General features: G+C 40.3%; 1 protein-coding gene across 7 annotated transcripts in view; it reads left to right on the top strand.

Annotated features, from left to right (window-relative positions):
- Positions 1-25,571, top strand: part of znf462 (zinc finger protein 462) — a 107,137-nt gene that overhangs the window by 8,449 nt on the left and 73,117 nt on the right. Inside the window, exon 1 of one of the 7 annotated variants that reach the window (XM_043717179.2) lies at positions 22,770-23,072. The exons of the other annotated variants lie outside the window; for them this stretch is intronic. The gene's annotated coding sequence lies outside the window, so the exon portion shown is untranslated. Of the gene's footprint in view, positions 1-22,769; positions 23,073-25,571 lie in introns of those variants that run through there. 7 annotated transcript variants of the gene reach the window in all.

The following is a 25,571-nucleotide window of genomic DNA, read 5'->3' as shown; positions in this document are numbered from 1 at the left end:
GTATGGTAGATGTTTGGTACACAAGTGTTGGTTGTTTTAAAGATCGTTGTCCTTATTAAATTGTCAGAATGACGTGTACATGAGCAGCATTATTGCTGTAATGTGAAGCACAGCAATAAATTCCATCTCATGCTGGACAAAGGGAGACCATTGTGAATTGCTAATGCATTATTAAAAATTTGTCATGTGGGCTATGATTCACTCCATTGAAGTGCTCAAGTATTAGGGATCATGGTTTAAAATTATGGGCACGTGTAAAGGGGAAGTGAAGTGGAAAGTTTGCTCCCACAACACCATCGTTAGAGTGAGTGAACAGGAGACCTTTTGTCAGGGAGCGCCATTTTGAGATAGTTGTATATGTTCATGGAGATGGGGATTGAGCAAGTTAGTGGGACATATGTGTGAGGGAGATTGAGGGATATACTGAGAAGATGTGTGGATGGGATTGATTGGTTAAAATGATTCTGCTTTGTCATATCCTCATCGACATAGTTTAAAGATGAGCTTTTTGCAGATGGAACAGCACCCTTTTTTGAATTTAATCTCTCCCTGTGACATGAGAATAGGGAGAGGTTAGTATGTGGCCTGGAACTCTTCCACATGGGGATGTTGCAAGATGATTTAAGGCTTGGTGATCAGTCTGCTTTGTAGTGAGAGTTTGATATCATTTCTAAATGAAACTGTGTCAGGACCTGCCTCATAAGAGTGCTCCTTAGCTTGAAGCTAATGTTGAACTTGATAAATGGACACTTGCTTTGTGAAGTGTGTAGCGTTGCAAAAATTTCATAGTTTTAGTTTTTTTAAACAAGGTTTTACATGTTTTTAAAATACTGTTTTTTTTTCAAATGGATCAAATTGTGCAACAGAAATCCATGATGTGCGGAGGTTAGAATTGTTCTCTTTAAAGTATGTGAAGATTTAATCAAGATTTAATCAAGATGGTGTAAGTAGAGGAGAAATGGTTTCAATTGGGAGGAAGGTTAGGTAACCATTGAACACTGGAGCAGGCAATTTCTTTTTGTGGAATGAGTCGTAATCTGTAAACAAACAGCAGAGAATGGGGCTCATCTTGGATGGGCTTAATGTCCTCTTGCTGCACTTCGTGATTATCTCAATTCAGAAACTGTATACAGAACAGCCATTCCCAAACCACTGGTCACGACCCCTAATGGGGTCAGGAGCCTTGAGGCACCAATGAGGAGCATGGTGAGGATTTATCTTACAACATGGTGACAAACAGTCCAGACTCCATTTGGCTGCCTCCTACAGACAGGAGGTCTGAACATTCTACAGGCTCAGCCTTGAGATGGCTGCTTCAACAAACAGTCAGCACCTGAAGGAGCTGAGCATTTGAGAGCCCTAGAGAAGAGAAACTGGTGTAAAGTTTGAACAAAGCAGGATCTCATGTTGATGGAAAAAAGGATTCCTGACCTGCGATGTGCAGCAGCAGCATCATGGAGCTGAAAAATTGGTCTCTCCAAGGAAGTTACAGATTGCATTAGGTGCTGATGGTCTGTAGGAGCGGTTTAGCCGGACGGCGAACAGATATCAGAGGATTTGCAAGTAAAGTTGAAATCCACACTGGGGAATGGGAATGCTTTGAAAAATGAAGAAGTTTCAAGGACTGAGCAAACTAGGAGTAAGCAAAGTATCTCAGGTTCAATGCTAGTACCATTGCAATCAAAGGTAGAGAAACAGGAGGCTGGAAGAACGCAGCAAGCCCGGCAGCACCAGGTGGTGGAGAAGTCAACATTTTGAATGTAACTGCAATCGAGCATCAAGAGACCTAGAATTTAAAAAGACAGTAAAGGATATTGGTGAGGACACTTTGAGTACTGTATGCAATCTGGTCGCCCAGTTGTAGGAAGGATATTATTAAATTGGAAAGGGTGCAGAAAAGACTTACAAAGATGCTACCAGAACTGGAAGGTTTGAGTTATAAGGAGAGGTTGGATAGCTGGGACATTTTTCACTACAGCGTAGGAGGCTGAGGGGTGTCCTTACAGAGGTTTACAAAATCATGAAGGGCACAGATAAGGTGAATAGCAAAGGTCTTTTTCCTAGGGTGGGGGAAGTTCAAAACGAGAGGGCATATTTTTAAAGTGAGGAGAAAGGTTTAAGAGGAACCTGAGGGGTGATGTTTACACGCAGAGGGTGGTGCTTATATGGAATGAACTGCCAGAGGAAGTGGTAGCTGAAGATAAAGTTATAACATTAAAAATACATTTGGAGAGGTATATGAATAAGAAAGGTTTGGAGGGATATGGGCCAAATGCAAACAATTGGGACCCATTGAGTTTGGGAAACCTGGTCAGCGTGAAAATGTTGGACCAAAGAGTCTGTTTCCATGTTGTATGACTCTGACTCAATGATGTAACAGACCTGAGAATGTCACAAATCTATAATGAAAGGACAACTTAGAAGGACAACTAAGCAAACCCAGAATCTAAGAAACAAATTAGGAGACTATTTTGGCGACAGGCAGGAGGTCCCATTAGTTAAAAACTGCAATAAAGTGGAGAAGGATTTATTTAAATAGCCCACATTGGGATGTATCCATGAAAAAATAGTGAAAGCAATGGGAATTAGAATTTTGATCTGCAGTCAGCAGGATGCATCAAGGGAAACATTGGAAGGAACGGGAGTCATCATAGAGGTGTGAAGAGAGAATTAATTTGGTAAAGTTGTTAACAACAATTCCCATTCACTTAAAGCTGTTAAGGAAATGGAATTGTTTTAGATTGCAAGTAGCAGGGTTCATTTAGAGAACTTGCAAAAAGACAGGATTCCTCCATTTCTCTCTCACAAACAGAGGAAAACCCTAAAGTATAACAATACATAACAGCATTGCTATAATGGTAAAGTCACCATTGTTACAGAGGATCATAGGACTGCTCTCTTGCTAGAGAGAAATGATTAATGGTGAGTTTAACCTGAGCTTCACCAAGTGAGAATGAGGTTGACTAAGTTGGACCTTCGTGGTCTCCTCGGCGAATACAGGAATTGAACCCATGGTGTGCTGTCATTCTGCATTGAAAACCTGCCGTCCAGCAAGCTAAGCTAATCAAACCCCCAACTGCAAAATTAAAAGCACTTGACCAAGGAAGACAATCAGTTTAGGTAGACATGACAGCAGAGATGATTTAATTTCAAAATTGAGTCACATAGAACACAGAATCGGACATTGGAGAAAACAATGTTTAATATGCAGAATTGGTTCCAACTAGATACAGAATCAAAAGCTGAACAAGTAAACTATCTTTTATGTATATTTGAGTAAAGCTGACGGCATTATGGCTTGCCAAAGTGTAAAAAAAAAGCGACTGATACTTTGAAGTCCTGAAAGCCTTCAACCATTACTGAAACAAATAACATTACTGAAACATCTCACTTCCAGAAAACATGCTGAAATAGTACATAGGCGAAAGTGAGGACTGCAGATGCTGGAGATTAGAGTCGAGAGTGTGGTGCTGGAAAAACACAGCAGGTCAGGCAGCATCCGAGGAGCAGGAAAATCGATGTTTCGGGCAAAAGTGATTCATCAGGGCTTTTGCCCGATACGTCGATTTTCCTGCTCCTCTGATGCTGCCTGATGTGTGCTTTTCCAGCACCATGCTCTCGACTCTGAAGTAGTACACAGTCACAGCACAGAAGAACCATAAGAACTACAACAGGCTATAAAGGAAGAAAAGCAGAAGTAGTCCAATGTGAAATAGGTGATTGAGATCCAGCTTTTTGACAAGATGATATTTAATGTCAATAGTTGACTTGCTGATTTTAAGCTTGATTCCAGTGTGAAGTCATTATATTATTAGTGTGTCATGTTTGAAGAAACATTGTTTGTTTGCATCCTGCAGCATTGCAACTGCATGGTCTTGAAGGTGTAGCACTTAAGTTTAAAAGTACTCTGCATCACAAGTTCATTGAATTGAGACATATGTACAAGTTCTTTGCTGTCATAAATGTGTTTTTTGACCTGGGCCTTCCTGAAATTGCAAAAGGAGTCATGTTAGCTGAAGTCATGGAGTGACTGGTCAAGGACTTTGTTACTAAACAGCCAGTCACTGAACAACCGGTCAATGGATGACTGGACAAGATGTGATAGGGCTTCTTAGACTCCTGGTGGAACTCAAACCTAAGGAAAAATCCATTGACTTTTTTTTTCATCCTGTCAGCCAGTTGTAGACCTGTGGCTATTCTGGATTGGCGGGTATATTTTCCATTGCAATCAACTCAAGGGAGTTTGGGTTTCAAGAATCAAAGTTTCTGAAAACTCCTAAGCAATCAGATAGCAAATGAATAGTAAAGTTGAACTGAGATAACTGAGTGCAACACAGCTTGGATGAACAAATGTCGGTGACAGATTTAAGTGTGATATCTGATGCCGAAGTAATTTGGAAGTCACAACTTCAAACAGGGAATTCAACCTTTTTTCTTAAATTCTCTCAGATACAAATCCTGCCACCTGGCAGATGGTGGAATTTAAATTCAATAAAAATCTGACATTAAGAGTCTGACCATGAAACCATTGTTGGGAAAACCCATCTGGTTCAATGATGCCCTTCAGGGAAGGAAATTAGGATTAGGATCCCCACAGTGTGGAAACAGGCCCTTCAGCCCAGCAAGTCTACACCGACCCTCTGAAGAGTAACCCATCCTGACCCATTCCCCTATCACTCGACATTTCCCCCTGAGTAATGCACCTAACCTACACTGTCCTGAATACTGTAGGCAATTTTAGCATGACCAATTCACCTCACCTGCACATCTTTGGACTGTGGGAGGAAACCGGAGCATGTGGAGGAAACCCACACAGATATGGGGAGAATGTGCAAACTCCAGACAGACAGTTGCCCAAGCGTGCAATCCAGCCCAGGTCCCTGGTGCTGCAAGGCAGCAGAGCTAACCATTGAGCCTCCGTGCCGTCCAAAATCTGCCATTTTTACCTGGACTGGCCTACGTCTGACCCAGACACACAACAAAATGGTTGACTCTCAGCTGCCCTCTGGAAAGTAAATGCTGGCCCAGCCAGTGGGCATCCATGTCCTGTGAACGAATAAAAGAAAAAGAATAACAATTTGCTCGTACAGATTGAAGATGTGACACACAGAACTCCATGGAAACCACTGGTGAGAGAGAGCGGACCCATCTCCAATAATTCTAAGACAGTCAAAAAAGAAAATTGCCCAGTTCAGAGATGAACGATAATATGGCGGGGAGAAAACAGTTGCCTGTTTCAAATGGGGCAGCTGTCCTCTGAAGAAAATCCAAGAGATTGAAAGTGGTAAATGAATTACATACACAGATGTGTATAGCCATAATGGGGGATATAAAGGTTGGGGAGGAGATGTTGTACAATGATGAAAGAATTATTGCAGAGGAGTATTTTAAACGCCACCCACAATGAGACCACATAATGACTTGGAGAGAATGAGCTGAGGGTCTTGAAGAGTAAGATTTACCAGCTGGTTCTTTAACGAAGTCTTTTAACAATGCCTATTAATGCAACTACTCTGTTATTGTTGGCATTGATGACATGTCAAATCTTAACCCATAACGTTTAGACTGATTCAGGTGAGAGTGCTACTCATTGATGCACCACTAGTGTATTTTTTTTGGAAAAGGGCAGTACGGTGCTTCAGTGGTTAGCACTGCTGTCTCAGTGTCAGGGACCCAGTTTGATTCCAACTTCGGGCAACTATCTGTATGGAGTTTGCACATTCTCCCTGTGTCTGCGTGGGTTTCCTCCGGGTGCTCTGGTTTCCTGCTGCAGTCCAAAGATGTGCAGGTTAGGTGGATTGACCATGTTAGATTGCCCATAGTGTCCAGAGATGTGTAAGTAAAGTGTTGTAAATGCAGGGTTATGAGGATAGGGATTAGGTCTAGGTGGGTGCTTTTTGGAGGGTTGGTGCAGACTCGATGGGCCAAATCACCTGTTACTGCAATTTAGAGGTTCTGTGATCACGATTGACTTACTTAGAATCAATGTACTTGCAGAACTCATTCTTCTAACGTCATCTGTATTGTTACGAAGAATGGACTGCATTATTCTCCTGCAAAAAGTGGTGTAGTACTGTCCCCTCTGTGCCCTAACGTTTTAGGTTGAGGTTCCACCTGAACACAATTATCAGTTCAATGCTAACCGTTCATTCCTGAAAGAATGCTCTGTTGTCCGGGGCTAACTTTCAGATTGGGCATCTAGCAGAGACTCTGTTTGTGCTCTCTTATGTGGGTGTAACAGATGAAACAAAGGAATATTGCACTTGGAAGAGAGGATATGCCATTTAGCCCTCTGAGCCTGCTCTGCCATTTGGTAAAATCATGGCTGATCTGGTGGTAGTTTCCACTCTTTAAATTCTTGTCAGTCCCCCCAGGAAGCGTTACTCATTTGTCGATCAAAATTCAATCTCAATCAACCTTGCATAAATTCAATGACACAGCCCTGTTGTTTTCTGTGGAAACGAATTCCACAGACTAACCATTCTGAAGAAAAAAAATTATCTTAATCTCACCTTAAAAGGGAGTTGCCTTCCATCCTCTTATTTTTAAACTGTCACCTACTTCTTGTCAGATGCCATGCCACTATTTCCATGGAGATCAGGAGAGTACTCCTTAATGTCTTGGTCAACATTTATCCCTCAACCAACATCACTAAATCATTTTGAAATCTGCAGTTGGCAAATTGATTGCCACGTTTCCTGTATTATAACCATGATTATACTTCAACAGTGCTTCATTTGGTGTGAAGGGCTTTGAGATGTTCTGAAGTGCAAGGTGCTACAGAAATGTACATTTTAGGATATGAATGTTTTAAACGAAAATGACTAAGCTATCTCTCTAACAACGCGACCACCTTCTCTCCGTTATTTCTGTAGTCAAAAATATGCTTTTTTCACTCTGGGCCATCTCAATGTGACACTTTGCAAATTAAAATCTGATGGGTTCAGATCAGCTGTCTCCTCTTAGTGACAAGAAATTGGCATTTTGGTTCAAATTGGCTTCACCAAAATGGCTCTTTTTTTTCCTAGTGCAGTCTGTAGCCCACACTCTGTTCTGTTTGAGGGATGTACTGTATGCAGTAGGAATGAGAGCACTCTGAGGAAGTGCATTGCAATACAGTGCCTTTGTTTCCAGGAGTGCTCCCAAGTAATGGTAGTTATTTGCATTCCACATAGTGCGGTGTCTCACTGCCTCTCATCTGTATGCTGCTCCCGTCACACAGCATCTCGAGCCTGTGAACACAGACAATGCGCCATCACATTGTGCCATTTGAAGCTCTTTAAACCCTCGATGCATGTGAAGGTCCATTGTTGTGTTGTACCAGCTGACTCTGCACCTCGCAAACAGCACTGATGCTTTGTACCATCAATTTCTATGGGAAGGGATCTTTGCATGATATTCCTCTGGCAAACGCCATGTTCTTCAGAGTGTGAAGCACACTGATGAACTACTGATCCATTTCTCTGCATATATCTGCTCACTACTGTTATTTAAAATATTTAGTGTGAAGGTGTCAGACATGTGCTAACATGATGCATTGAATTTTTTATCTTAGCTGTGCTTGTTGTTGAGACTTTTTGCTATAGATCATTTCACTTATCCAGTCCAAAAGAACCAAGGGCTATTTTCCCCCAAAAAAACTGCTTTATGTAGTGAGTGGTTCAGATCCAGAATGCACTATCTGAGTGTGTGGCGGAAGCCAATTCAGTTGTAGCTTTCAGAAGATATTTAGATATTCACTTGAAACGAAGCATTTGCAGAGTTACAGGGAAAGGTGGATGTGTGGGGCTAGCAGAATCACTCCTGCAGAGAGCCATGACAGGCTGAATGGCTTCCAACTATACTATATGATTATACTGTTAATTCAGACTTCCAGCTTGTAAAGCAAAATTGCAGAACCATCTTGTGTTTTAACTGAGAGGATGAAACCTATTGAAATCAAGTGAAAATCTGACTATTGAACAATTCATATTGGACATTGTCAGGCAGGAAGCCTTTAGTAAGCTGAAAGGGTATATAATTTACAATATATTTAAGTGGGAACAAAAATTCCTTTAGCAGCAAATTGCAAAATGAACCTTTCAAACATTTTGGTTTCTGAGGGAAGTGGGCACTGGGGTTTAAAGACGGTGGTCTCCGCTTGGCAAAGTGCTTGTGCAAATTGGGGAAAATGCTCCATGATTTTACATGCTTTGCATGTGCCTATGTTAAGGTTTACAGGTGTAGCTGTGTGTGAGCTGCAAGCATGCCCCACCGAACGTACTTCTGAGATTTGAGCATATGTTTTATAATTTTTGCCTGAAAGAGAAATGTACAGTCTGATCTGGAGAAATGCAACAAAAAATCATCTTAGTTTTTCAGTAGTCCGCATTTGTTGTTGTTCTCAATGTGTTGCACTGGTGCATTCTGAAAGATTCATAGTTTGTTATTAAAACATCACAGTAAATAGAGAAAACTAGGACAACAATCTAAAGCAAAATGATACATGTTTGTGGAAGAATGGAACTGTGGGATGACAATCCCAAGATTTATTATAATCTGTAAATAACCAAAGGATGAGAAAAAAGCCTGGCAAAAGTATTGTTTTACATAAAGTTTGGTAGTACAGTATCTAGGTTTGTAGCAGAAACTGTGATTGTTGAGATTGATTGAAAAACCAACATCATTATCAGATTTCCCACAGTGTGAATTACATAATTTAGTGGTCGGAGGAGAGGTGCTAGCCCAGTATAAAAACCAGTCCTTAGTTTCACTTACCCATAGTGGGCTTCTATGTATAGAATAAATTAAAGATTAAAATCAACTTTCTTTTTTTACTTAAAGAAACAGCTTAGCTTAGATTCTATTGCTGAGGAGGTGTAGTAGGACAGAGGTAGTGCACAGCAAATTTAATGTTGAATTTTAATTTTTTTCTTCAACCATCTTGCCTTCCAGTGACTTGACCCCATCTAATTGCCAGTGTCCGAACTTTCACCAAATCACATTTCTCCATCTGCCCAAAGCTCACTGATCTGCAATGGTTCCTGCTGCAACAACCTCTGGATTTAAAAACAAAATCCTCATCCTTGCTTTCAAATCCCTCCTGAGGTGTTCTGTTTCCTCTTTTCTCTCTTTCACCACACTTCCAGTATTACAACTCTCCGATCTCTGTGGGTATTCCAATTCAGGCCACTTGAGCATCTCCGATTTTAATCTTTCTACCAAAGTTTGTGAGAAGATTTGTAGCTCGGGTGCTCATTGTTGTGGTTCTGTTCGCCGAGCTGGGAATTTGTGTTGCAGACGTTTTGTCCCGTGTCTAGGTGACATCCTCAGTGCTTGGGAGCCTCCTGTGAAGCGCTTCTGTGATCTTTCCTCCGCCATTTGTAGTGGTTTGAATTTGCCGCTTCCGGTTGTCACAAATTCCCAGCTCAGCGAACAGAACCACAACAACGAGCACCCGAGCTACAAATCTTCTCTCAAACTTTGAACACCTACGGGCGAGAGACGCTAAGACAAGCCAGGAAATGGGAAACCTGTGCCAACTGCCTAAGCGCCACATACGATAACAACCGGAAGCAGCAGATTCAAACCACTACAAATGGCGGAGGAAAGATCACCAGAAGCGCTTCACAGGAGGCTCCCAAGCACTGAGGATGTCACCTAGACAGGGGACAAAACGTCTGCAACACAAATTCCCAGTTCGGTGAACAGAACCACAACAATCTTTCTACCATTGGTGCCCTAGCCTTCAGCTGCCTGAGCTGTAAGTCTGGAATTTCCAGCCTAAACCTCCACCTAAATCTCTTTCTTTAAGGTGCTTCTTAAATCCTAACTCTTTGACCAAGATATTGATCACCAATCCCTAATATTTCCTTATGGTTCAATGGCAAAATTTGTCCAGTTATGTTGCTCTTAACAGCTTCAGATATTTTATATTTGAAGGTACATTATACTGTTGAAATCAATCACAAAGAGTTTCTTTAACAAAGAAGTGTCGGGCAAATTGTATTTTTGGAAGGTGCAGGTAGATAAATTCTTAATGTGAATTTGAAACCATTATTTAAGGATTGAATTAGGGAAAAGATTTTCCTTCAAAGCTCTCATCTTCCAATAATTGGGATTGCTGTAAATGCTTCTGATTCTGTCTTATCTCAAACATTCCCCCGGCTGGCGTAATCTGTATCTTGTTCCTGCCATTTGGCTTCCATTTCTTGGTGGGTTCCTGTGGTTATTTTGCACATTCTGCACCTGTTTAAACAACATTTTGATTTGTAGCTAACAGATTCAGGAGTTATGTACTGGAGCCCACAACTAAGCTGTTTTCTTCTATTTACATTACACTGTTAACGGCAAGGTGCTTGCAGAAATTCCAACTTTTCCCGATCCCAAATTCATTCACAAAAGAAAAAATTGGGACGAGTTACTGACCGTTGTATCCGATCTTGGGTCTAAAATTCTGTGTAGGCCTCACTGGAGGAACCCAACAACAATAGCCTATCTCTCATAGTGTCTTGAGTATTTAACATGCTATCCCTGCACCTGTGGAAAACACCAGTCATTTCCTGTTCTCTGCTCAGTGACTGAGTCTCCAGTCATGCCTCTAATGAATGACCAGAGTTACAATAGAACACATGAGGTTATTTATTACATCAACAACTGCCTTAAAACTGGATAACTGTAATTTTGTTTCAAAAGCACTTTCATCTGACTCTTGATGCAGGTTTGTAGAATGAGCAGATGAGTAGATTAGATCACAGCCATAAAATCTGAAGGAACTACATCATATTTCGTTGATTCTTCACGATAACATGCAATTCATACTGAGGGGGGAGTACATGTTCCTCCCAGAGGAACCATGACACATCAGGAATAGGGAGGAACAACCTGCAGATGGAATTATTTTGGAAAAAGCATTAAATGTTTTGGAGACTCATCTAGTTTTTTTTTCCAATCTATATAAACACAATAATAATTCTTATAAGATAGTGGAATTTGAAATGTAGATGATTTATTTTGTTGTGGATTCGGGTGCACTGATCAAGATTACCTAGTAATGTATCCCACCTTCATAATGTCAAAAAATGGCTAATATAAACAACACTTAAATGCTAGCCCTACCTTTTAAGTGTTTAATGTCCAACTGTGCAGAAAGCCAAATCGTAAGGAACTAACATTTATATAATAAGTTGATGTTTTATTCGTTAAACATTGAAATCCAATGATTTATGAAAGAGGTGTTATTAATATAATCTCCAAGAAGGGATCCATGTTTGGGAAGGCATTTCAAATTGCATGAAGTGATTCATTCCTAATGACTGCATTGTGGTGTGCTCTATATGGTGGTCAGAACCAAGGAACATGCCTCTTTCCATTGTGTATAGTCATCGATTTGTTGTTTTTAGCAGATTTCATATTGTTCAAATCATCTGACCTCATCACTATTGCCCTTGTGTGCTCATAGTTTGTTATCTCCAGACTCAACTATTCCAATGCTCTCCTATCTTGGTAAATTGGAGCTTAATCAAATTCTTGCTGGCTCTGTGCTTACTGATCGAAATTGGCTTCTGGTTAGCATATGCTTTAACGTTAACATTTTCACCCATGTCATCAAATCCATCCAAGTCCTGCCACTCTGAAGTCTGTAATCACCTCCAATTCTAAAACCCTCTGAGGCATTTGTTCTCAAATTCTGGACCCTTGCATATTCCAGATTTCTATTGTCACATCATTGGTTCTCAAGCCTTCAGCAGCAGGTGCCCTAATCTTTGGAATTCTCTCAATAAATTTTTCCACCTCTCTCAGTTCCTTTTAAGATACAGTATTTAGAATAGCACAACAGGCTCGAGGGGCTCAATGGCCTCATACTAGTACTATGTTAAAGGCAACCTCTTTTGATTCTTGTTTCTAAAATCTCCATATTGGAATCTTAAAAGTCCTGTGTTGTGCCTTCACTTGTTTACACTGTGTTAACGTCAGTGTATAACTACAAGTTGTAATACCAAGGAACAATGTTTGCAAGATAGGTGGTTCACCTGAGAGTTTTGATTTTTTTTTTATGAAAAGCTGCAGTCACTTCAAGCCATTCTCCTGTACAGAAGCAGTTCTATCCCTGGAATCAATATCACTGTCCATTTATCACATGTAAGGATGTAATGCATTTTGAGAAGGTACATGCGCTAGCAACTGAGATGATTCCTGGAATCAACTTGATTCTGAATATCAGGAACTTTTAAGTAGAGATTGAAAAGTTGGGCAAGATTGTCCTTAGAGGAAAGGAGTCTTGATTATTAATATGTGCTGGGAATTAAATATACAAACTTTTATCTTGGCAGGGTGGTCATTTGTTAACAGACAATAATCTAAGATTTGAAAGCTAGATTTTATGAAGAAAACTTACTGTATAGTAAAAATTCCCAAGTAGTTAATTGGAATTTTGATTCTAAAAGTACTGTTGCCTTTGCACTTCGATGGTCCAGTCTCATAGAACATAGAACATTACAGTGCAGTACAGGCCCTTCGGCTGTCAATGTTGTGCTGACCTGTGGAACCAATCTGAAGCCCATTTCACCTACACTATTCCATTCTTGTCCATATGCCTATCCAGTGACCATTTTAAGTGCCCTTAAAATTGGTGAGTCTACGACACTTGTGGGCAGTGCATTTCCACTCCCTACTATTGAGTACAGATTTGTTCAAGTCACATTTAGCTGCTGAGGCATTTAAATTCAATGAGTTAATTATTCAGAAATAAAAGCCAGTCTCGTTAATAATCATGACTAGATTTTTCTGAAAGAAGAAAAGCCTACCTTGTTGTCTGATTCCTTTCAAGGAAGGAAATCTGCCATCCTTACTTGGTCTAGCCTATATGTAACTCCAGATCTATGACAAAGTAGTTTACTCTCAACTGTCCTTTGAGGTATCCAGAGAGGCATCTGGTTGAAGTGACACACCAACATTTTCTGAAGGACTTCTGGAGGGTAGTAAATGCTGGTCTTGCTAGCAATATCCATAACTAATGGAAAAAAAAGAGGAAGTGAGGACTGCAGATGCTGGAGATCAAAGTCAAAAAGTGTGGTGCTGGAAAAGCACAGCCGGTCAGGCAGCATCTGAGGAGCAGGTGAGTCAACGTTTCAGGCAGAAGCACTTCATCAGGTTTGTTAAAAATAAGGTTGTTCCTAATCCCCAAAGACCCCTGAAGTATGTTAGCGTTTGGAAGATCTTAAATAATTGTTCACTTTTTCAATCCTGTATTCAGATAGTCTTCAATAAAAATGTGCAGTCTAATTAAATACCTTAATTGATAATTCCATAGAAAAAGCATCATTTTACTGTTGTCTCATTGAAATGGGGTTGTGGGATAGGTGTTCTTGAATGCTTCTACATTTGTCTGTCTTTTAAACATCCAATGAATGGGTTTGCAGGCAGATTTTTTTTCTCTGGAGGATAAGTTCCTTGCTTTCAAAGTTCTAATGTTCTGATAATTTCCAAAGAGGAGTGGTGATTATGATTGCTTGTTTAATGCTGTCAAGCCCAGCCAGTCAGAGTGCCATAATGTAGACTCATAATACTACAACAACTTGCATTTGATTAACGCCTTTAACGCTGCAAAATGTTCCAAGTGGTACACAGGAATGTAATCAGATAGAAGTTGACACCAAGCCCCATAATGAGACATTAACACAAGATGACCAGATGCTCAGTAAAAGAAGTAGATTTTAAGGAGTATCCTGAAGAGGTGACCAGGTTTAGTAAGAGAATTTCAGACGATAGAGAGCAGAGTTCTACTGCCAGTCGTGAAACGATCAAAATTGGAAGTGTGCAGAGATCTCTGAGGGCCGGATGGGGACTGCATTTTAATAGAAGCTTTTAACTATTGTATTATCCTCTCATTTTAGATGGTGTAAGGAAAACTGTTGGAAGGAATCACTTTCTTTAAACATATGGGAAAACATTTCTTGTTTGTTTGCTCCTGAAGTGACCAGGCTTCCTTTTGAATTTATTTTTTAAAAGTGTTGTGACTTGCTTTGCATGGTTCAGCATTTGCAGGATTCCATTTGCTGAGCTGCCTTTTGTTGAATGCTCATGCACTGAACCTTTTGCATTTGAGTGTTGCAGAGGGATTTCAGCCTGGCATTCTCAGAACACGCTGCATGACTTTGGTGAAGGTCATGCACTGAGGAGATTAAAATCCTTGTGTAGGGTGTATGCAGTTGGACTTCCTCTTGCTTGGTTAATGGTTGACCTAGTTCTGTTACCATATGCTTCCTGCAGTACTTTGTGTTTTAGTAGCTGTGCTGAGTTCAAGAGTAGGAAAATGGAGTCAAGCATGCAGCATTCCAAAATGAGAACAGTGTGAAGTTGAGAGCAATTCTTGAGATGAAACATTCCTGTCAAGGAGGTTACTAAATTAACCCATTCTGTACTGCATTGGCACTGCAACTATTTTTTTTCTAACCATTGCTCCTCATAGAAGTTTTATGAAACATACTTTTTTTGATGTGCAAACTTTTCAGCATTAACTTGGTAACTTCAAAGAAGTTTCATTTGATCTTGAGGCATTTGTCAGGCCTTCAAGCTGTGTCAGTTCAATGAACTGTTTTAACACAAGCATGCTGTCAATTTCAGTGTTTGTCTGGGCATTTGGCCCATTTCCTATACATTCTACTGTTTGCTTAATTGAAACAAGTGGATAAATTTGCTTACTGTGGGTGGGGTGAAAACATGTCCTCTGTCATTCTAGATTTAACAGCATTCCACACAGAATTAAGGATCCTTGAGGTTGATTTGTTGCCTGCCTTTAGCTTGAAACAGGAAACCAAAATCATGAAGGGCGCGCAACAACTGGGCTGTAAATGATCCATTTTCTTGCATCCCAGGTTTTTTTTCCCCACCCATTTTATTCATAGAAACCTTACTCAGTGGAAGCAGGCCATTCGGCCCATCAAGTTCAAACTAACACAATGACGAGCATCCCTCCAGACCCACCCATCTATGCTATCCCTGTAACCTTGTATTTCTTATGGCCAGTCCATCCAGCCTGCCCATCCCTGAACACTATGGGCAATTTAGCATGGCCAATCCAACTAACATGCTCACGTATGGACTGTATGGGAGGAAACTGGAATAACCGGATGAAACCCACGCAGACACAAGAAGACAGTGCAAACTCCACACAGACGGTCAAACCGGATGCCTGATGTTGAGAGGCAGCTGTGCTAGCCACTGGGCCACCGTGCCGCCCCTTCATTCTCCCTTTTGTTGATTTAACTGATCCCTACCTGTGATACTACCCTAAGTGCACAGCAATGAAACAGGCCATTCAGCCCAACTTTCTCATGCAGTAGTTATGCCCCATGTGAAGCTCCTCCCACCCAATCAGCACATTCTTCTCTCTTCTTGCCATCAGTTTGTCCAGTTCCCCTTTTAAGCATCTATGTTATTTGCTTCAACTACTCCATGTATTAATTTCCGTGTTCTACTTGCTCTTTACAGAAATACTTCACTGAATTTCCTTTTGGACTTGATTAACAATTGTTTCTTTTGATATGGTGACTATTGTTGGTCTCTTCCAAATCCCGAAACATCGATATTCCTGCTCCTCGGATGCTGCCTGACCTGCTGTGTTTTTCCAGAGCCACAATTTTTGACTCTGATCTCCACCATCTGCAGTCCTCACATTTTCCTCCTCCAAATCTGGCAGGTTTTCTATATCTACCAATTTCAAATCTTTTGATCATGTTGAAGACTGCTGTCAAGCTATTCCTCAAATTTCTTCTCTAAAGAAAAGAGCTTCCGGCCCAATTAATCTTCCCTGAAAGTTATAATTTTCCAATCCTTCTAAATCTTTGGTTCATTAGCTGACGTCCACTCTCCAGTTTATTTTTCTGTGGTCTAGTCATGGATGATTGTCGACAGTATTCTGTTTTAGTTTTGTTGCTCATTTAGATTTCTCATCTCACTATTATTTTGATGTGTGCCTCCAGGAGGGAGAACTGCTCACTGATGAGGAAGGAGAATCCTGGCTGGTGATTCTGCTGCCATGTCCAGGAATGCTGATGCCATTTATAATGCCCTGTAGGTTTTCCAGAGGCATTGCCAACTCAATACAAAATACAGTACAACTTGCTCCACAGATGTGAGCAGCGAATGTTGAGGTTTCAGTACAATATGTGTAACGCATGTAAAAGCACTCATAACAATGTCGAGTTCAGTGTTATTATTCCTGGCATAATCAGGAACATAAGACTGGAGGAGGCCATTCAACCCTTGTTGGCTATTCGATTTGATCAAGACTGATCTGTATTGTGACCCCATATTCCGTCATAATCCTTAATACCCTGACCTAACAAAAGTGTGTCGATCAATGTTGAAATTGTTCAATTGACTCCCAGGTTCAACAGCTTTTTGAGGGCAAGAGTTTCTAGATTTCAACTACTCTATGTGTGAAGAAGTGTTTCTTGACCTCACTGCTAATTGGCCTAGCTCAAGTTGCCTCTTGTTCTGGACTTGCCTGCACCAGAGGAAGTAGATGCTGAATTCAGCCCATCAAATTGCTTCATTATTTTCAATACCTCAACGTCTGTGTTTATGATCATTCTTAATAGGTCTGATGTTCTGATTTGTTTACCTTGATATTTAAAGAGGAATAAGTCTGTTCTAGAAGATGGTGAATTAAGATATATCTGAATTCATTGTACTTTCGGTGGAAAGGTTTCAGGAGAACCTCAGCAAGATAACTTTATCCATATCCTAGGGGTTCTGTGGTACACAACTAGTTGGGTTTCTAACAACTAGAATTACTTAGGATTTACAGTTCAGAGGCAGTATTGTGCACTACGAAGATAGTATATAGGGAACACCTACACCCTCCTCCCACTGTCCTTCATATTGCTTTATCAACATATCCTTTTATTCCTTTTTCCCTTCGGCACTTCATTTAACTTTCTGTAAATTGCATCTCTGCCATCTACCTCCAACTCCTTCATTTGATAACGAGATCCACATTTTCATCTCTTTCTTGGTAGAAATGCTTCCCTGAATTTCTTTTTTGGGCTTATTAGGCATTGTATTATATTTACAGTCTGTAGTTGTTGACTGTTCCACATATATTCTTGTGATAGCTAATGTTTGTCTGTTTCTTGGTGTTCCCTTCTAGAATTTGATTTCTCATTTTCCTACCGTGTTTCTCATCTGTTTGTTTGTTTGTTTAGTTTTCACACTTTTGTTTTCTGCTGAGATGCATATTTGATTCTACGTATTGAAATAGTTTTAAAATAAATGAAATGTTGTACGGAGAAAATGATATCGAGGGAAATGACTGTATTATCACTGGACTTTGGACAGGTTGACCATGTAATAAAACTAGACTTTATTTGCAATAGACTTCATGAGTGAAAGTATTAAAGAAAGATTGCTTTGTCAAATTTGGAGTCTCTTGTTCAAATATCTTTGTTGCTCCGGCACCACCCTACTTTTGCATTATGTCTTGAAAATACAACTTTAGGAATTTAATGTGTTCAGTTTTCAAAGTAAAATCAAGCCAATGTATTTTCCTTTTAAGAAAAACAATTGCTGCTCTATGAATCAGTTTAACATCTTACATTCAACAAACATCACCAGTGAAGGATCTACCACCGTATTTTAATTATTTTCAATTTTATGACCGTAAGTGAGCCTCTAAATACACTTGAGTTTGGGATACCTTCTGATGCTAAGCATGTGCCTTATATTCTAGTGTAAATGAGGTGTGGCACTTCTTTGTTGTGAAATTGCCAAATTGAACGTTGGCATGTCTCTTTGGAAAATCCAAGATGTTATTATTTGGAGTTTTCTCCTGTGTGGTTCTGAAATTGATTTCACAAGCTCAGAAGAGCAAATATTTTCCAGGTTTGGTCAGTGAGATGCTGGGATTTTCTCTGATTGTGTATTTGAGGCATTATGAGGGCTAAAATTGGTCTCTGCATGCCTCGATATTTTTTTTCCACTCTCTTGGTTATCATGCCGGAAAGGTTAGACGTGGCGGGAGAGTCAAATCGATCCCCGGTCAGTTGGCAAAATATGAAGCCAGAATCTAATACTTCTGTGATAATGGGTTTAATCTTAGAATAAGTGGCATTCCTTATGTCTACTTTCTTCCTACTAATCCAGTGAACCAGCAGTCTCTGTTTATTTCTTAATTGACCTGTTCGGATATGTTATGACACACTTCTGGGGCAGTTAGGTGTTGAATGTGAGCCTTCTAGACTGGAAGTTGGGACACAATTATCACTGCAACAAAAGTCGTACCATTCCTCTCTATCCTGTTCCGATTAAACCAAATCAAACGAATTTAAACTGAACAGATGACTGCGCCCTACAAGAACACTGTAGCAAAACAAAATCCCAAAAGAAAACGTACCAGTTTAAACAGCAGTCTCTGTATGTGCTCTAAGTACTTAATTAAACAATACCCTTCACTGGTGTATCTTGATATAGTTAACATATTAATAGGGAGGACAGCATGTGTCATGGGCCTGCAGTTACTGGTCACAGTTCTGTAAGCACTTCAATCTTGCATGTGGAATAACCAGCTCAAGAACTGACACCTTCAAGAAAGGCGCAGGTAAGGGAGTGTAGGGTAGAATTGGCACAGAGAAAATACATACAACATCAATGTAATATAGGGCAGTTAAACAGCAGCTTATGCCTGTGAAACATATTTAATAGAAAAAGTCCCAAAGTGCTTCACGGAAGTGATTATCAAGTAAAATTTGACATTAAGACATTTAAGGAGAAAGTAGGACAAATGAGCAAAAGCTTAGTTGGTCAAAGAGGAGGTTTAAGGAATACCTTAAATGAGGAATGTCAGGCAAAGATTTTAGGGAATTCCAGAACTTATGATCTAAGCAATAAAAGGCACAGCCACCAATGATGGAACAATGAAAATTGGGGTTGCTCAAGAGGCCACAGTTGGAAGAATGCAAAGATCTCCAAGAGCTGCAGAACTGGAGGAGATTAGAGAAAGGAAAAGGTGTGACTGGTGACATCTGTGAATAGGATTTTCAATGGAAATGTTTTGGCATTGGTAGTGCTAGATATTCATGTTATACCATACAGTTCAATGGATGTCTTTTTAGATGAAGTGAAGGGCCAAACAAGGTTTGCAATGCAAGAAACCTATGAAAAAGAATAGAGGGTTTAGCAAATTGTGGGACCAATATTTAGTTTTTAATGGCATGATTATTTTAGATGATATCTGAAAGCAGAGTTCCCCAGGTTTGTGGTGAGCTGCATTGGGGATAATATGCATGAGTCATGATTGCAACAGAGAATAGGGATTGTAGTTACTCACAATTCAGTGAGAAATGCAAGAGAAACATCTTTGCCCAGTAAGTAGTCAGATGTGGAACTCGCTATGATGAGAAATGGGTATAGTGAATGCTAGAAGAAATTAGATAAACACGAGGGAGAAAGGAATAAAGAGAAATGATAAGAGGAGGCTCAAATGAAACAGTAAGACCAATATTGAGCAGTTGGGCCAAATAGCCTGTTTATGTGCTATAAGCTCTTTGTAATATATAAAATAACCATTTGTCAATTTCTAAGAATGAACGTGATTTCAAACATCACTGACCACGGTAGAATTGATACGCTAAGGAAAGCGATGGGAGAGGGTAGGTAAAAGTATTTAGTTATTTACTAAGCTTTTCATAAACTCCATTTAGCATAAGAACTAGGCAACTGTGCCCTATTTGTGTGGTTGAAAAGTTAAAACCTTTCTGACCCTGATGTGACCAAACAGCGGTGAGGGAGACCACATTCTGTAAGCAGCAAAGACTTTCGTGAAATAATACCAGAGGATACAGGAAATAGAGCACTGATCGGGACCGTTGTGCACGGTACAAAATCGTGTCTGTGTAAACCTGGGCTGCAGATCTAAAGAGCAATTTGGAGGGATTTCAGCTGTATCCTGGCAAGGCTGGTTTTGGCTTCATCTTTTACAGGGGCTCTGGGTTCAGTGGCATGGGATGTAGACGAGGAGGAGCCACTTGCCTAGAACTGAAAATATGCTGACTGAATGCACCATGTCATTCGATTGCAACCTGCATCTTGAGGTTTTTATAGTTTGTTAATGGTGGTTTTATTATAAAATCGTTCAAAATTTTGAGAGGTGTGGAATACATAATTTATTAAATGTCTGAACTTTGCACATATCTATGCAGTATACATACCAGGATTGCATATCATACTTCATGACAGTAAAGATCAAGTTTTATCAATGTGCCTTTTGCCCTCTAGCCTAAGAAACTGCAGGGAATATACTGGGTATTCTTCTTCCAACAATAGAGAAAGGTAAAGTTTTCTATTTATCTTCACGTTTGTAAAAATGTGATCGTTTTCTGCAAATTGAAGATCTGTTTAATATCAGGGACAATAGTATAAATCCATATTTTTGGGGCAAATGATGTGACTTCTTTCAGACGTACGGAATGGTATGGTAAAAGTTGCGCGGAGAATTGTTTTACAACCTTATTTTGCGCAGGCTCCCCTTAAAATGTTGGATTTTGAGGGTTTTTTTTGGGCACTATCCTTTTCAGAAGCAAATTTGTTTAAACAGTTTGTTCTCTGTGAAGAGAAACTGCCATTGGTGCAAATTGCTGCCCGATAACTGGCCCATTCTTCATGTTATTAGCAGTTCTTCATTAATTTCTATTATATAATAGCAAAAACATTCCAGTGCACAATTGCATTGGAACCGAGGACCTTGACTGGATTTTCCTGTTATTGTTTGTAAACTGTTGCCCTTGGGTTAAGGTGGTGGGAAAGCTTATTGGGTTTTTGTACCTTTTATGTTGCTCCATTCTGTGCATTGTTATGGCCAATCTAACCTCTTTACAGCATGATTCCAGAAATCCCAGGTAAAGTTCTCCTTAGGCCTTTGGCTGCATCAGTTAATGCTTATTATTTTAAATATTTAATATGCTTATTTCTCATTTTTAATGTTTCTAATGAGGACTTGGAATTCTTGTTGGAAGTATGCACCAAAATGTTAAAATGGAACAGTGAGGGGTCCTGGATGCACGCATTCAGGAATCCTGCAGAGGATCAATTTGAGCTACTGCAAGATCAGTTATTTGTATTAAAGTACTTCAGTTGTTTGCCCTCTCTTGTTTGAAGAAATGTTGCTAAGCCAGGTCAACCATGCTTTGTTTAAAAAATACACTCCATTTAATTCACTAGAAATTGCATTGATGGTGTTTGAGATGACTGTGTAGGCTTTTTCTTGAGTGGTTTATTACTGTAATGCTTTGGCGGTGCAGCAATGCAAACTGTCAGCATCTCTGTCCGATAAACATCGAAGCATCTGTGGATGGAATAAGAATGTTTTCCAAAACAAGGAAGGGAGGAAAAGAAATGGGAATTAAAAAGCAAGTATTGCATAATAAAAGACTGGTTAATGTGACAAAGGACTGGAAGTGGATCTGCTGACCCCTTGTGTTTTCATTCTCGCTGATTAGCAGTTCTTCTTGAACAGTGAGCTTTTTATCCAGACTGTTGAGTGATCTCTTGAAGGCATCTTGTAGATGCTGTGCTTTAACCCATTGTGCACTGTACCACTGATGTGTTGGGTGAGGGGCTGGTTGGGGGGGGGGGGGGGGGGGGTGGTAGAGTGGGAGGGGGAGTACATTAGCAGCCAGTTTTAGTTTTTCTAATCTGGAGAGAGGAGATCACCAGCACTGATGTGAAACTCATGTCATTTTCTATGTGCATGCTGTTGTCTATTTGATAAAGGACCTTCTTGAACCAGGGCAGCTGCAGCTGTGTGTGTGTGTGTGTATGTATACGTGCTGAGGGAGGGAGGGTGCGAGCGTTGGAAGAGTTTGCTGATTTGTAGACAGCCTGGCTGGTGATTAACAAAGGTCAGTACTGTAAACTTTGGAGCCTCCTGAGCCAGACTTAGATGGGCTCTCTCTCTCTCTCTCTCTCTCTCTCTCCTCGTGAGAGCCATTGAAAGTCTCTAGGGTGGTGTAGGCATTGTGGAATGCTTGTGTCTACTTGCTGCTACCAACAAATCAATAAGATCAGCCTGGTTTGGAAGGGTGAGGGGGTGGTGAAGAGAAAGAGTTTCCTTCTGTTAAAACGATTCTCTCCAACTTGTTTCATGTAAGCAACTGTTACTGTCTCTCTTGGGGTAATTTGCTCATTTCAAGGGGAAAAGAGTTGTGTGTGTTCTTTTTTGCAGAATGTGACAAATTCTAATAGCTTCAGAGAGGAAGGAGAATATATATTTTTTAAAAATCTCCCCAGACAATTACATCCCTTTCAGCAAGGTATTGGCAAGAGGAGCTAGCTGGAATTTGAACAGCATTTTTACATTGCCTCAGCTGCTTCTGATGAGTGGTAGATAAGTGGGGCCATGTTGTGTTGCTGGCTGGAGGCTCTGCTACTGAGAGCTGGTGGAGCGTCTGGAGGTAAAATGGCTGCTCCTGGAGCTGGTAGGACTAGGCAGCTTTATTGTGTGTGTCTTAAAGCTGCAGTGATGAGGCAGCAGATACCGTGTGCTTCTCTCTCTCTCTCTCTCTCTTTCTCAACATCTGATGGTTGCTCGAAGCTGGTCTCATTTGAGCTGGAGAGAACAAGGGGTGGGTGCGTGGGGAAGTGAAGACTTGAATGATCTGCTAATTCTCTAAGTGCAGGAGCCACATACAGAGCGCGCGAGCGAGAGAGAGAGAGCGAGAGACAGAGCCTTGAGATTTGTTCAGTGATGTGCTGGTCTGCCCTGAAGAAGAATGGGGTGGGGCCTGTCCTTTTTCTGTGCTGTAATTTGATCCAGATCTCAGTTGGAAACAGCTTTCTCTCTTTCTTTCTCTCCAGTCTCTCTTTATTTTGTAGATACAGGTCTGGAATAAACCTTCAGCTCTGTAGGTGTTTGTGCAGCTTTTTCCTTTGTTTTCTTTGTTATGAGCAATGTCAGATCATCTTGTATAAAATGGTACAATGTGCATTTCTCTCAAGTGGAGCTACATAAGATTTAGCCTCCTTGTTTTAACACCATTATAGAAGATGGAGGAGGGTGAATGAAGATGAAGGGGAAATGGAGCTGAATTTCAACAGTAAGTAAAGCTAACGTGGTTACAAATTAGCAGGAATTGTCGTTCTTTGACAACACCCCTGCTGTGCTGCTGGATTTTAATGTGCAGGGGATCACCAGTGTGGGATTTTACAGATGATCTGAAGCAGAAAAGCATCTTGTCTTTTTTTTTAGCCTTTCCCACACCTTGGCTCGCAGAAGCAGGTTCTTGAGAAGATGTAAGATGACCCTGTGTTTCTGACTGTGCTGTACTTCCATGCGTTATATTGCAGCCAGGTCCAGTGCTCTACTCTAACCCTCTGCACATCATGACCCTGGTTCTGGGGTGGAGGGGAGGTGATGCGGGGGAGCATGGAACAAATTGCCTTGACTTCAGGAGATGATGCTGAATTATAGTAGATGATTGCAACTTTCAGCCACGGTTATTACCACTTTGAGATGCACTTAATTAAAAAAAATGCTTTTCCACCAATAAAATAGATGAACTGGACTAAAAGGACAAATTTCTCCCTTCCTTGTTTATTCAATAGACTGCAATGATTTTTTAAAAAACTCATTAGTTTTCTTACATTTTATTTATTGTAAACTGCAAAAAGACCATCAGAAACCCGAGCACAAAACTGTTCAAATGCAGTTGTTTCTCAGTTCTGTATATCACTGTTCAGGACATTGTTGTTTTGTTCTGAGACTCTTGGCTTTTTTTTCCTTTTGAGTGGGTGCTGTGAGCACAGAACCTGGTACACAAAACTGAGGAGTCAGAACAATATGTAGATGCTTAATTTATAATTTGCAGGAATGTGTTTTCTGCTTATCCAAAACAGGGTGTCTGCTCTGGAGATTTCGGGTACAATTTCTCCTATGAGGGCACCCACCCACTGTGTCAACTGTAAAATACAAAGAAGAAAATATTTCTGCTTCCGTCATCCTCTTCAAACCTCCACTGCATCCCAGTCATTGTTCTAGGCCATCTCCTGACAGATTTGTTTTCACTTTCTATCATCAGATAACCTTGTGGCATCTCTGTGAGACTCTGCCAGTTTAATTCTTGTGGGAGTTTGATGTATTTGGATGCTCAGTATTTTCAGGGAGGCTGTCCAAGATCATTTCATACATCCTTGCACCTTGGGCAGAGAGTTGTGTCTAAATGAGATCCAGAGGTGAAGGCACGGTGTCCAAAACCCTCTGTACTTTCGAAGTTCTAAATGTTCTTTCATTTGTAACAAAGTTTAAACCGTTGTTAGGGGAGAAGCTGTCTGTTTATTGTGGAAGGAGTGAAAAAATCTGTTACTTTGATGTTGGATTAATGCAACACTAGATGAATGGAGAGGTCATTCATGAAAGCCGTGTCTATATCTTGCTTACTAACTGTTGTCTTCTGGTTTCCATAAGTTTGAAATAACCACATTTTGGACTCTGAATGCTATACCTACATCTAGCATTTTTTACTTGTTGCTGTCCATCATTGTTGGACTGAGCGTGATACAATGTCACTCAGCACATGACAGCAGTCTGACAGTAAATGTGGCACCCTATGACATACATTGATATGCGTTGGTTCCTATTTCTCTACAAATGATGTCACAATATAGCATTTCTGTTATCTTCTAAAAAAGATATATATTACCATATCTAATGGATCTATCAAAATCCATTCCAATCGCTAACATTTTTTCTAAAGCTTTAACAATTAACTTTTACAAAACCAAATGTTTTCTTTTCAAGGAAAAACATAATTCGTTGCATTGTTTAGATGGTAAGATGTGCCACCATCTTGTTGATTTGGCATTTATTCCTCTCTGAGTTGGCATAGATAACGCTATGTGTGTCGCTCTTGATGGTGTAGGAGTTTGATCTTGCTAATGTTGTCACTTGCTGGTGCACCATTAGCTGATAATGCTGTTGATATTCTTTGATGGTTTTGATGATCTTTTCTGTTTTTCCGGTTTGAGTATAGGTCAAACATGGACTCTGTTTCTTCTCATTTGCTTATCAGTTTTGGACTCAGTGGTGTTTAACCGTGGAGTCCCTGCATCATCAGAAACTCTTATTGGGTCCAAGTTTCCATGTTTGGATGCTCTGTGTGCAGACACATTGCCCTTTTAATAGGGAGGGATTTAGTATTCTTGTTGAAGTGTTGACCACCTACCTGTGACTCAATGAGTCATAGAGTATACAGCACAAAAACAGACCCTTCGGTCCAACCAGTCTATGCTGAACATAATCCCAAGCTAAACTAGTCCCACTTGCCTGCTCCTGGCTCATATACCTGTAAACCTTTCCTATTTATGTACTTATCCAGATGTTTTTTTAAATGTTGTAATTGTGCCCAGATTAACCATCACCTCAAGAGGTTCATTCCACAAGTGAACCACCCTCTGTTTTAAATTTTTATCCTTAAAAGTACATCCCCAAGTCTTGAAATCCAGATCCTAGGGAAAAGACACCTTCTATTAACCCTATCTATACCCTTCATGATTTTATAAACCTCTATATTTTCCGCCCCCGGCTCAATGAAATATTT

Source organism: Chiloscyllium plagiosum, unplaced genomic scaffold (assembly GCF_037043375.1).
Source record: "Chiloscyllium plagiosum isolate Xiang-an unplaced genomic scaffold, Cpla_swu_hap1 HiC_scaffold_2, whole genome shotgun sequence".
NCBI classification, from domain to species: Eukaryota; Metazoa; Chordata; class Chondrichthyes; order Orectolobiformes; family Hemiscylliidae; genus Chiloscyllium; species Chiloscyllium plagiosum.
The sequence above is the reverse complement of the archived record's forward strand: the minus strand, read 5'-3'. Positions and strand labels throughout refer to the sequence as shown.